Here is a 12,664-nt window from a genome sequence, read left to right on the forward strand (position 1 = left end):
GGACCAGTTCACTGTCCCTCAGACTGTTGGAGGGCCGGACTATAGTAAAAACAAAAACTTTGTTTTGTGGGCCTTTAAATAAAGAAACTTCATAGCCCTGGGTGAGGGGGTTAAACGTCCTCAGCTGCCGCATGTGGCCCCCAGCCCATAGTTTGAGGACCCCTGATCTAGTGACTTCTCATTACACCATACCCAGCTCTTTATTACTTATCATATTGTGTAATTTATATCAAAATTAATATCATTCAATAATATAGTAGGTAGGAAATTGTGCTTGCATTTTTAAATTCAGCATCAAAATTTTAAATATAATTCACCAAATGTGACAAAATGTGTGTTCAGTACTTTAAGACGATGAAACTGAATACAAGAGAGATTAATTGATTTGCCCAGAGTCACATGACTAGTAAGTATAAAGGTAATAACTGAGACTTGAATTCAGTTCTCTGCTGATTCCAAGTTTTGTGTGATGACTGTGTTAGCACCCTGGATACTTTAGAATCAGCCAGAGTCAGGATAAACAAAAGTCCTTGATCTTTATTCTTTGTGGACGTGAGAGGAATGGCCACACGAATTCAGCCAGGACTCACTCTGGCTTTCTTACTCCACCCTCCAATCCCTCCTCCTCATCTCTCTATACACCAACACATCGAGCCTGCACAGAATGGTGGGGTGGGCCATTTTCCAAGCAAATGCTAATAGAGTATTGTTCAATTGGTAATTAGCCTTAAGTGCTTGCTTGTTCGAACTTCAGTGCATCTGCTAAGTTTCAGCCCATTACAGTTTTGTCCACTATACCATTCCTCATTATTCCCTGTATTTAATGTACCTGCTAGTGATCTCATATTCTATGACTTTTGGATTGTTAATTAATTTATGGAATTATTAAATGAGGAAAGGCAAACCTGCTTCTTTGGATGCAAGGGTGAACATTCGCAAAAAGTATGGAGACAAACAGTGCAAAGGCAAGGAAAGTTCAAAGGCAACTAACATGGGGATGGAGATGAGGTGGAAGAATATGGCCTACAATGTGGGGAGGAGGAGAGATGCAGAAAATAAGTCACCCATGTAACTGTAGAGTTAGCATCAATGGAGTTGGAGATGGAGGACTGCTGGGGAAGGCAGGAAGATGAGGTGTCATTTTTGTAGGAATTTGGTGGGAGACAAAAATTCTTATCCATACCACATTGGGGTTAGTTCAATATACCCATATCCCCTCAAAGTTATCAACAACATTTGGTATTCTGTTGGTCCTATAGTTGATACATAGATTATAGAAACAAAAGACCTTAACCAAAAGACTTAACTGGTATGCTCTAATTTAGCACACAGTCTCAAAATGTGATTTATTAGTTATTGTACACTGACAAGTAACTGTTATGATCCTGTGATCTATTTATGGTCTAATAAATGATTTCTAGGTTCCCCTTTGCAATCTTCTTGCTATTGTTACTTCATACTGGCTACTGATAAACTTACTACACAGATTAAAAGGGAAAGGAGTGGTCAGTAAGGCCCTCCCTTATGGCACCCTATCAGAACTCATATTTTCTTGATTTCCCTTCTCTAAAATCATATGAATCACATAATGATGAAGTTGAAAGAAAGTTGAATTTTCCATATTGGAGAATTGATGAAGTTGAAAGAGACTTAGATGACATCTGGTCAAATATTCTGAATTTGTAGATGAAAAATAATGACATGAAGAAATGAAATTATTTCCTACTCATTAAGTATATTGTCAACACAGCATGGAAGGTCACGCATCTGAGTAGAAAAGTAGCAGCCGTGTCCTGAAAAGTATAACAACCTTCCTCCCATACTGGTACTCACTAAAGCCAAGACATGTAAACAGGAGACTCAAGGATTTTTGTTGTTGTTTTTTTCCCCCTGACATTGTTTAGAAGTCAGCTCTAAACAACCAGTTACTGGTATACTGAAAAAAAAAAAAAGAAAGAAAGAAAGAAAGAACTGGTTTTGGTATCATAGAACCTGGGTTCAAAGCCTACCTCTCTTAATTCTATATATGCAGAACAAGTCCTTTTACTGGACCTTTATTACTTCAGATGTAAAATGAATGTGTTGGAATGGATGATTTCATGAAATGAGATGATCTCCATCTCTTAGACCTATGATTCACATTTCTTCTTAAGAACATGTGTTACTATAAAAAGATATATGGGGTCTTGTAACAAAGTAGCAGTATGATAATAAGAACTGTTTGTTCTTGGGAATTTTTCCTTTGGATGCTTTTCCCCTATACTGTGCACATTCATGTGAGTGTGTGTGTGTGTGTGTGTGTGTTGGGAGAGGAGGGTAGGAGACCACACAGATTTATGCATTAGACCACTGTGCTGACCTGTCTGAAAGACTGAGCACAGAAAATATCGAAATGATTCATAAAAATGAGGCTATATCGCATGCTTAGAAAAGGATAAATTTTTCACAGTACCATCTGAACCATTTCTTCCCTTATGGTATATCAATGTCAGGAATTGGGGGACTCTAACACTCTTCTTCCCTTTAAGGTAGAAACATCTACTAAACTGGCTAGCTAATTCAAACTAAGTTATAAATATCTAGTATTATTTTGATTTATTATCTTTCTAACAACTTCTATACTTTAAAGATATATAATTTCCTTTTATGGATACTCCATCCAATGAATTAAATGAATGAAAAAGCATTAAAAAGTGATTATTATGTTCCAGACTCTGCACTAAGCTCTAGGGATACAAATACAAAAATGCAGCTTTATGAACCATCTACACTTAAATAGACTGTATCCATGAATTGCTATGACCCAAGTATATATCACTTTGAGAACAACTGTCTCGTGATGTCTGAATTTAACTGTGGATTTCTGATCTCAGACATATAGTCCATTTACCACAGTCCCTTCTGAAACTGTCTCAGTTTGCTAGAACCTGAAAAATTTGTGCTCCACTAGTCTAAACTTTGTGACTCCAGTATTACCTCTGCAGCACAACAAAGCAACAGAGAATTTGCTGTTCCCAGATGAGATTAGCATGCTGAGGATGACTTTGATAGTTTAATTCAAGTGATTTCAATGGGATGAGAATAATCAACAATAGAACAATTCTGCTCAATTCTTGCTTGACTTCTCCTTCCTTTGTAATCTTTGTAATCCTTTGTAATCAAAGTAATCTTTGAAAAGGAATCTCTCCCATCCAATCCATTCCCTTTACTCAAAAAGGTATCAGTTTAGTCCAGGCCATCCTTTTTACAAAGATTACTGCAACACTTCTAAGTGGGTCTTAATGTCTCTAGTATCTGATCTTTCTCATCCCTCATATACCCTGCAATAAAAGTCACTTTCATTAAGCACAAATGTGCCCCAGTGATTTCCCAATCAATCAATTCCAGTGGCTTCTTAATGCCTCTGTTTAACTTTTAGAGCCCTACACAATATGACCCTATCTTTCCAGCCTTATTGGTGGTTACTTCCCCATCTGCACTCTGCAATTCAGCTAAACTGGCCTCCTCTTTGTTCCTGAAAAACAACACTTGAGTTAAAACGAAAATGATAGAAAGAAGAAGGGATTTTTCTAAGCTCACCTAAATTCCCCTCAGTAGTGATTTAAAAGGTTCAAGAGATTAGTTTCTGGGTAATTTAATCATTTTATTACTAAGGTCAGAATGTTATTAATAAAAGGATCATCAATTGGCTATCTCTCTTACACCAAAAACAATCATGGAAGCAAACTCAAAGTTATAAGTTCTTTTGGAAGAAGAGTAGCAATCAATTCTAATTGACAAATATAATAGGAAATGAACTATACTAAAATTAGGGACTAAGAGTAATATCATGTCATCCTCGGAAAGAGAAATCATCTCCATACTCTGAATATCCCCAGTCATAGGCAATCTAATCAAAAGAATCTGTCTCCATACAACTTGATTAGATGGAATTCACTTGAAACTAGAGATTCCTTATACAGTTCAGTTGCTTCTGATAGAAGAAAAGTTAATTCAACCTCATCATCAATAAAAGTTCAATTTACTTTCAAAAATCAGGACTTTATGTTTCTAATAAAGGCTTCATTTCTAAGATATATAGAGAACTGACTCTATTTGTAAGAATACAAGCCATTTCCCAATTAATAAATGATCAAAGGATATGAACAGACAATTTTCAGATGATGAAATTAAAGCCATTTATAATTAAATGAAAAAATGCTCTGTCATTATTAATTAAAGGAATGCAAAGTAAAACAACTCTGAGTTACCACATCACAGCTCTCAGATTAGCTAAAATGACAGGAAGAGATAATGATAAATGCTATAATGGATGTGAGAAGACTGGAACACTAATACATTGTTGGTAGAGTTGTGAAATGATCCAAACATTCTGAGGAGCAATTATGCCCGAAGGCCTAAAAACCTGAGTTAGCAATGTCTCTACTGGGTCTGTAGACCAAAAAGGTCATAAAAGAGGGGAAAGGATTCACATCTGCAAAAATAGTTGTAGCAGCCCTTTTTGTAGCATCAAGGAACTGGAAATTGATGTGTGACCAACAACAACAGCAACAAAAACAACTGTATACAATTAGACAAGAAATAATCAAAGAAACTCATCCTAAAGTAATAGAACTAGGGAAGAAAGTAGAAATAGAAAAAATTCACTGATTACCACCTGAATGAGATCCTACAAGGAAAACATGTAAAAACAAAATTGCTTAATTTCAAAACCCCCAAATCAAAGAGAAAATTGTATGAACAACAACAAAAAGAAACAAAGAAGAAAAAAGAAAAGAAAAAATCCAAATATGTTAGAGCTACAATTAGAATCACACAAGACTTACTACTAACTATAATAAAAAACCAAAAATCCTGGAATATTATAAATTGACAATCAAAAGAATTGGAGTTGTGACTGAAATTATTATATCCAGCAAAATTAAATATATTATTGAATGAACAAACATCAAATACTTCTTTCAAGGAACTCAATAAAGACAACCTGTTCATGTTTTATACATGAAAACATAAACCATATTTCTAATATAATTATGAATAATTAAATCATGGAGTAACAGTCAGGACAATACAATATTTAACAGCTTCTACATTGAAAGATCACAGGGCTTGGAATAAATGATATTTCAGAGGGCAAAAAAATTAGGATTACTATCAACAATCATCTGCCTAGCAAAACTGAGTATAATCCTTCAGGGGAAAATGGATATTCAATAAAAAAAAAAAAAAGGACTCTCAAACTTTGCTGATGAAAAGACCAGAGTAGAATAGAAATTTTGACCTTGAAACACAAGACTCAAGAAAAATATGAAAAGGTAAACAATAAAGAGAAATCATAAGGAATTCAAAAAATTAGAACTGTTTGCATGCCTACATGGGAAGATAATGCTTGTTAACTTCTAAGAACTTTCTCATTATTAAGGTAGTTAGAAGTATAGAAATAGAGGACATGGACTCTGGATGGAATATGATAGAATGATATTTAAAGAAATACAATTAAAGTGTGAGAAAAAGAAATGCACTGATTAAGGGGGGGGAGGGGAGGTGAAATTGTGTTCCCTTTAAAATTATCACTCTGAAACTGTGTTCCCTTTTGATCTTGGAGTCTCAGGCCATCCTGGGAAAGTATATCTCCCCAGATAAGTTAAGTATTGTTATTCAAATCTTGGTCAAAAATCACCCCATTGATCTTCTGGGGATGCCAGATACTTTTAAATTCCAATTGGAGATTTGGGCTGGATATTGATAAGCATCTAGGCCTGGGGACTTTGGCTTTCTTTTCAGTCTGAAATCTGAGCCTCAAGATTCCTTTTTAAAAGGTAATTTCTGAACTCATTCTTTGCAGAATGTCCAAAGTAGGACCCTGCCCACTGAGAAGGGACCCTGCCCACAATTTTCTCTTCTCAGCGCCAGCCTCCATTTCCCTAATAGGACTTTGTCACTAAAGAAATCAGTCTCTTAGCAAACCTGGCTTCTTATCCAACAATAAACTTCTATTTTTGCCAATTAATATTTCAGGATTCATGAATTCTTCACATTGGACCTGTATGCTAACCAAAAGGGGATTTTTACAACTCTCTGACTGACACTAACCTCATCATTGGGAGAAGGGAGAGGTCGACTATATTACCTCACATAAAAAAAGATGTGAAGAACTTTTAAATTGAAGGGGGAAAAGGAGAGGTGGGGCAGGGGGCAGAACTTTAACTTTATTCTCATCAGAATTGGCTTAAAGAGAGAATAATATACAGATCCAGTTGGGTATAAAAATCTATATTGCCCTATAGGAAAGTTGAAGAACAAGGGAATAAGTGAAGAAAGAGGAATGATAGAAAGATTGGGAAAGGGAGTAATCGAAGGAAAATACTTAACAATGGACGGATGAAAGGAGAGAGTAGGACAAAAAGGGGGGAGGAGATAAAATAGAGGAAAATATATAGTAATCGTAACTGTGAAAAAAATTATAGCAAGTTTCTGATAAAGGCCTTATTTCTCACATGTTTAAAGAATTAAGTGACATTTATAAAAAATTGATATATGGTCAAAAGATAAAAACAGACAGTTTTCAGACAAAGTAATCAAAATTATCTATAGTCATAAAAATATTCTAAATCACTATTGAATTAGAAAAATACATATTAAAATAACTGAGGTACAACCCCACATCTCTCTGATTGGCAAAGTGAATAGTGATATATTTACTGTGAATAGTAATAGTGAATAGTGATAGAAAGTGAAAGTGACAAATGTTGGGGGGGAGGGGAATTGAGACATTAATGCCTTGTTGATTGAGTTGCAAATGAATTCAACTACTCTGGAGAGCAATTTGAAATTATGAAAGGTATACCCTTTGACACACCAACAGCAGTACCAGGTCTGTATTCTAAAGAGATTTTTAAAAGGACAAAGGGAAAAACCTCTATATGCAAAAATATTCATAGCAGCTTTTTAGTGGTGGCAAAGAATTGGAAATTGAAAGGATAGCTATCAACTAGGGAATGACTCGGCAAGTTGTGGCATAAGATTGTTATGGAATACTATTGTGTTATAAGAAATGGTGAACAGGATGCTTTCAGAAAAACCTGGAAAGGCATATACAAACTGATGCAAAGTGAACTGAGCAGAACCAGGATAACATTGTACACAGTTACAGTAATATTGTACAATGATCAACTGTGAATAACTTGGCTATTCTCAGTGATACAATGATCCAAGACAATTAAGAAGGATTTATGGTGAAAAAATGCTCTCCATTTCCAGAGTAAGAACTGATGGAGTCTGAATGCAGATCAAAGGATGCTTTAAAAAAAAAAAAAAAAAAAAACTTTTAAAAATTTTTCTTGGGGTTTTTTAAATGTGTTTTCTTTCATGTGACTAATATGGAAATGTGTTTTTCATGATTGCCCATGTATAACCTATATCAAAATGTCTGCCTTCTCAATGAAGGGGGAGAAGGAAGGGAAAGAATTAAGAACTCAAAATTTTTATTTCTTTTTAATTTTTAAATATTTTTATTAAAGCTTTTTATTTTAAAAACATATTTATGGATAATTTTTCAACATTAAGCCTTGCAAAATCTTGTGTTCCCATTTTCCCTCCCCTCCCCCTAGCCCTTCCCCTAGATGCCAAGTAATCCAATATATGTTAAACTTGGTAGAAACATATGTTAAATCCAATATACATATACAGATTTATACAATTATCTTGCCACACAAGAAAAATCAAATCACACAGAAAAAAATGAGACAGAAAATAAAACGCAAGCAAACAACAACAAAAAGAGTGAAAATGCTATGTTGTGAATCACATTTGGTTCCTACACTCCTCTCTCTGAATGTATATAGCTCTCTTCATCACAAGATCATTGGAACTGGTCTGAATCCTCTCATTGTTGAAGAGAGCCACATCCATCAGAATTGATCATCGTATAATTTTCTTGTCGTCATTATACATGACCTGGTTTTGCTCATTTCTCTTAGCATCAGTTCATGTAAGTCTCTCTAGGCCTCTCTGAAATCATCCTGCTGATTACTTCTTACATAGCAATAATATTCCATAACATTCATATACCATAACTTATTCAGCTATTCTCCAATTGATGGGCATCCACTCAGTTTCCAGTTTCTTGACACTACAAAAAGAGCTGCCACAAACATTTTTGTACATGTGGGTGCCTTTCCCTCCTTAAAGATCTCTTTGGGATATAAGCCCAGTAGAAATACTGCTGCATACCCCCAAAGGGTATGCAGTTTGATAACTCTTTGGGCATGAATTCAAAATTTTTGAAAAGGAATGTCAAAATGGTTTTTACATGCAACTGGATAAAAATAGTCCATTTCCATTTTGCACCAGACATTCCCTATTCCTGGAATATATTTTCTCCTTACCTTAACCACATAGATGCCCTTTTGCATTACAATGATGTTTAAGCACCATCTTCTGCATGAAGCCTGTCCCATTCCCCCATACCTCCAAGTGTTAAGGGTTTCTCTACCAAACTACCTCATTTTTAACTATTTTGAACATACTCATGTTTATGCACTTTATATTATGTGTCTTTCTTTTCTCCTCTATTAGAACATAAGTTCCTTTTGAGTAGGAAGTGTTTTGTTCTTTGTATTTGTATTCCCAGAGCCTGACACATAGTAGTGACTGATTTAGTGACTAGAAAGAACAGAAAAAAAAAAAATACTAATAGGGAATTGACACATAATACATAAGGAAACATATGATCATCTAGCTTTTTAGATGAATATAATCATCTGTGCCAAGTGCATCACATCACATGGTACTGAAAAAATTCACAGAAGTGACATCTGACCTACTGTCAACTATATTTCAAACATTACTGAAGGAAAGTAAGATACCACAAGAGTAGAGAAAGACCGACATTTTAGACCAGTGAACCTGACTTTGATCCCTGGAAAAATTCTAAAACTATTTAAGGAGCACAGGAAGTGAGGATGAATACAAGAAGCCAGCAAGACTTAATCAAGAATAGATCATGCCAGACTAACCTTATTATAAACTTACAAACATTTTTAAAAAATTTTATTCATTTTAATCTTATATAAAAAATGAGAAAAGAAAAAAGAACATTTTTATGAGTACAGCAGAAAAGGAGAGGATTCAATATAAAACAATAAATTTCCATTTCAAACTATTTAATTTTTTTAAAAACCATGTTATAAATACTTTACTTCATTTTCAAACCTACTCTGCTTCCAAGTTTTCTTTTGTTCTTTGCTATGTAGTTTTTATTTTTTTCCCTCCCCCTCCACTGTATCCTGGAGAAGTCTACAATTAAACATAAATATACATCTATAAAAACACATTTATATGTATATACATATACATACATGTAAGAACATGCTACACATATTTTTATTTGTCAATTCTTTCTCTGGAAATAGATAGCATCTTTCTTCATAGGTCCAAGTTTTCCCATGTTTTTTTTTTTCTAAATCATCCAACTCATTTTTCATATTATGGGAATACTTACATTTTTGAAAAGCAATCAGCTAAGTCTCTCAAACTATTCTTCTATCAAAATGAAGACATAGACTAGATATGAGTTTTGTTTGATTGATTTGGCATATGTTCAATGGCCAAACTCAAAGAATAGTTGTTTTTAGTTTGATGCCAGGTTGAAAGTTAAGTCAATAGGAGAATGTACCAGGGATTTATATTTAACTCTGTGATGATTAATAATTTGTCAGTTTGGATAAAGTTGTGGATACCATGCTTATCAAATTTTCAGGTGACACAAATCTTAGGGAAATATCTAAAATATTGGATGACAAAAAATTTACTTCACAATTTCACAATTTCAAAGTAAGGATGTCATAGAAGTAATAGAAGTGTGTATGAATTTTTTTTGATATTTTAATAGGTTGTAAAAGTCAATATAAGTCAAGTATGACAACCACGAAAACTAATGCAATCTAAGGCTGCGTTGAAAGGGGAAATGTTTAGGGTTAGAGAGACTAGAGTCCTAATGTCCTCTGGCCCCTGCTCAGAACACCATGGGAATCTTGTAGTAAGTTCTAAACTCTGGATTTTAAGAAGAACTTTAATAAACTAAAAAGCATCCAGAAGAAGGCAATGAAGAGAAGGAAGGGTTTCAACTTCATACCATATTCAGGTCTATTGAAGGAATTGGATATGTTTTACCTCAAAAGAGAATATTTAGGGTTAAAGTTCAGATATTTGCAGGCCTGAAACATGGAAGACAAATTCCATATTATTCAACTTGTCAGTAAAAGGAAAAAGTAGGGGAGGGGAAAAGGGAAAACTTAGATTAGATGCAAAAGTAAACCTTCCTAATGACTGAAGCAATAAAGAGGTAGAATGGGTTGTCATAAATTGAAGAGAGCACCCCAATGCTAGTGGTCTTCAAGCGAACCTAGATGATCCATTGTCAAATGTTTACTAGAGGGACATTTCGTTCAAGTATAATTAGACTATATAGCCTTTCATGTCTCTTCTGTGTGATTCCAGGGTTCTGTGAGTGATTAACTCAGACATTTCAGACATGTTGGAAAGGCCAGTTGAGGAAAATATTTTGGTGCCTTTTATGTAGAAAGAGAGGGTTGAGTCCCTTAGAACTCTTCCTAATATTTACTTTTCTCCTACATAAAGTCATCCCCTAGCAGGAGAAGAAAAGAGGAATAGAAAAAACTGGGCTTTTTAGAAGAAATAAATTCCCAAATAAATGAAAAATGACCAGTCAGGAAATTATGTTCTCCAAATCAGCAACACATCAGATAATGCCTCTAGAATAGTTTTTCTAGAGCACTTCAAGTTGTCAGCTGAATCCTACTATACAAACCCCAAATTCTGCAAGCTTGGGATTCTTGAGGTTATGCTTAGGTATTCTTTGCTTTAACTTAAATTAATTTTATTAAACTTTAAAAATATAAAATTCAAATGAACTTTTACAAAATTTCAGTAAGCCCAATTGTAAGAGTTTCAAAAGTTAGTCTATATATAACCTGTTAGCTCTCTTTATCACTGATTTTTTCTCTAAAATTCAAGTACTTTCTCTATAAAAAAGTTTCGATCTTTAACTTGTCTGAATGATATTATTAACATAGTATTTATATTGCATTTTTGATCCAGAAACTGTGCTAAGCACTTTGCAAATATTATTTTACATTATCCTCACAACAACCCTGAGAGATAGGTGCTATGAAGAAACTGAGACAGATGTTGAGTGGCTTTTCTAGGATCCCTAGTAACAGTGAAATGTGGGATTTGAACCTAAGTTTTCCTGACTCCCAACTTGCTTATATACTTATATACTGTGCCCCCAAGCTTCCTGTTAGTATATTAAAACCAATGCATTTGCAAATCTGTAAGTAAATAGTTCCAAAATATGGATAACAAAATTCAATTGTTATGTCTCACTATGGGAAGAAATATCTTCAAAGTAACAAATATTATTCTACTATAGAGCAAGGTGAGGCAGATTCATCAAAGTGCAAAGGTCTGTGAATCAGACCATTTTTTGTGAAGTTTAAATGTGTTCATCACCAGGTTGTCTACAACGTGAGTAATATTTTGATCATGGCTGCTCTTCATAGCCATCAACTAAATTATAGAAAGGTTGAGACTAGCACTGATAGAGGGATTGCCCATATCAACAAAATTACAGATCCTCTGGTTGCTAAAGTAAATATATTAGAAACTAAACCATAAGATATAAGTACATTTTGATGATGGGAAAAAAGAACTTGGGAGATTAGAAAGGAAGAGGAAGGAAAGCAGGGAGAAGAGCAAAACAATACACCTACAAGAGAAGGAATGCTCACGTGAGATACTCTTTAGAGGCTAACTTTAAGGTGTTCAGACTCAGCAGAGACCCTGTACTCATGTTGTAGCTGTATAAGATCTTAAATTACATTATAAAGCAGCAATCATAAAAATTATTTGGTATAACTAAGAAACAGTAGTGGATTGTGGGAAAGGTGAGGTTCAAGAAGATATAGTAGTAAATGACTACAATAATCTTCTGTTTAATAAGCCCAAAGATTCCAGTTTCTGGGATAAGAAATCACTATTTGGCAAAAATTGCTGGGAAACCTGGAAGGTAGGATGACAGAAATTAGGCATAGAATGATATCTCACATCCTATACCAAGATTAGGTTGAAATGGGCACATGATTTAGACATAAAGAATGCTACCATAAGCAAATTAGAAGAACAAAGAAGAGTTTACCTGTCAGATCTATAGAGAAAGGAAGAATTTGTTATAAAATAAGAGATAAAAAATGAGAAATACAAAATGGTTAATTTTGATTAAATTAAATTTAAAAATTTTTGCACAAACAAAATTAATGCACCAAAATTAGAAAGAAATCAAAAAGCTGGAAGAGTAATTTGATAAAGCCCTCATTTTTCAAATATATAGAGAACTGAATCAAATTTATAAGAATACAAGACATTTTCCAATTGATAAATGGTCAAAGGAGATAAACAGGTAAATTTTGGATGAAGAAATCAAAGTTATTCATAGTCACATGAAAAAAATGTTCTAAATAATTATTAGAGAAATGCAAATTAAAACCACTATAAAGTACCACCTCATACCTACAAATTGGCTAATATGACAGAACATGAAAATGATAAGCATTGGAGAAGATATAGGATAATTGGAATACTA

The sequence above is a fragment of the Sarcophilus harrisii genome, chromosome 3, assembly GCF_902635505.1.
Source record: "Sarcophilus harrisii chromosome 3, mSarHar1.11, whole genome shotgun sequence".
Taxonomy (NCBI): domain Eukaryota; kingdom Metazoa; phylum Chordata; class Mammalia; order Dasyuromorphia; family Dasyuridae; genus Sarcophilus; species Sarcophilus harrisii.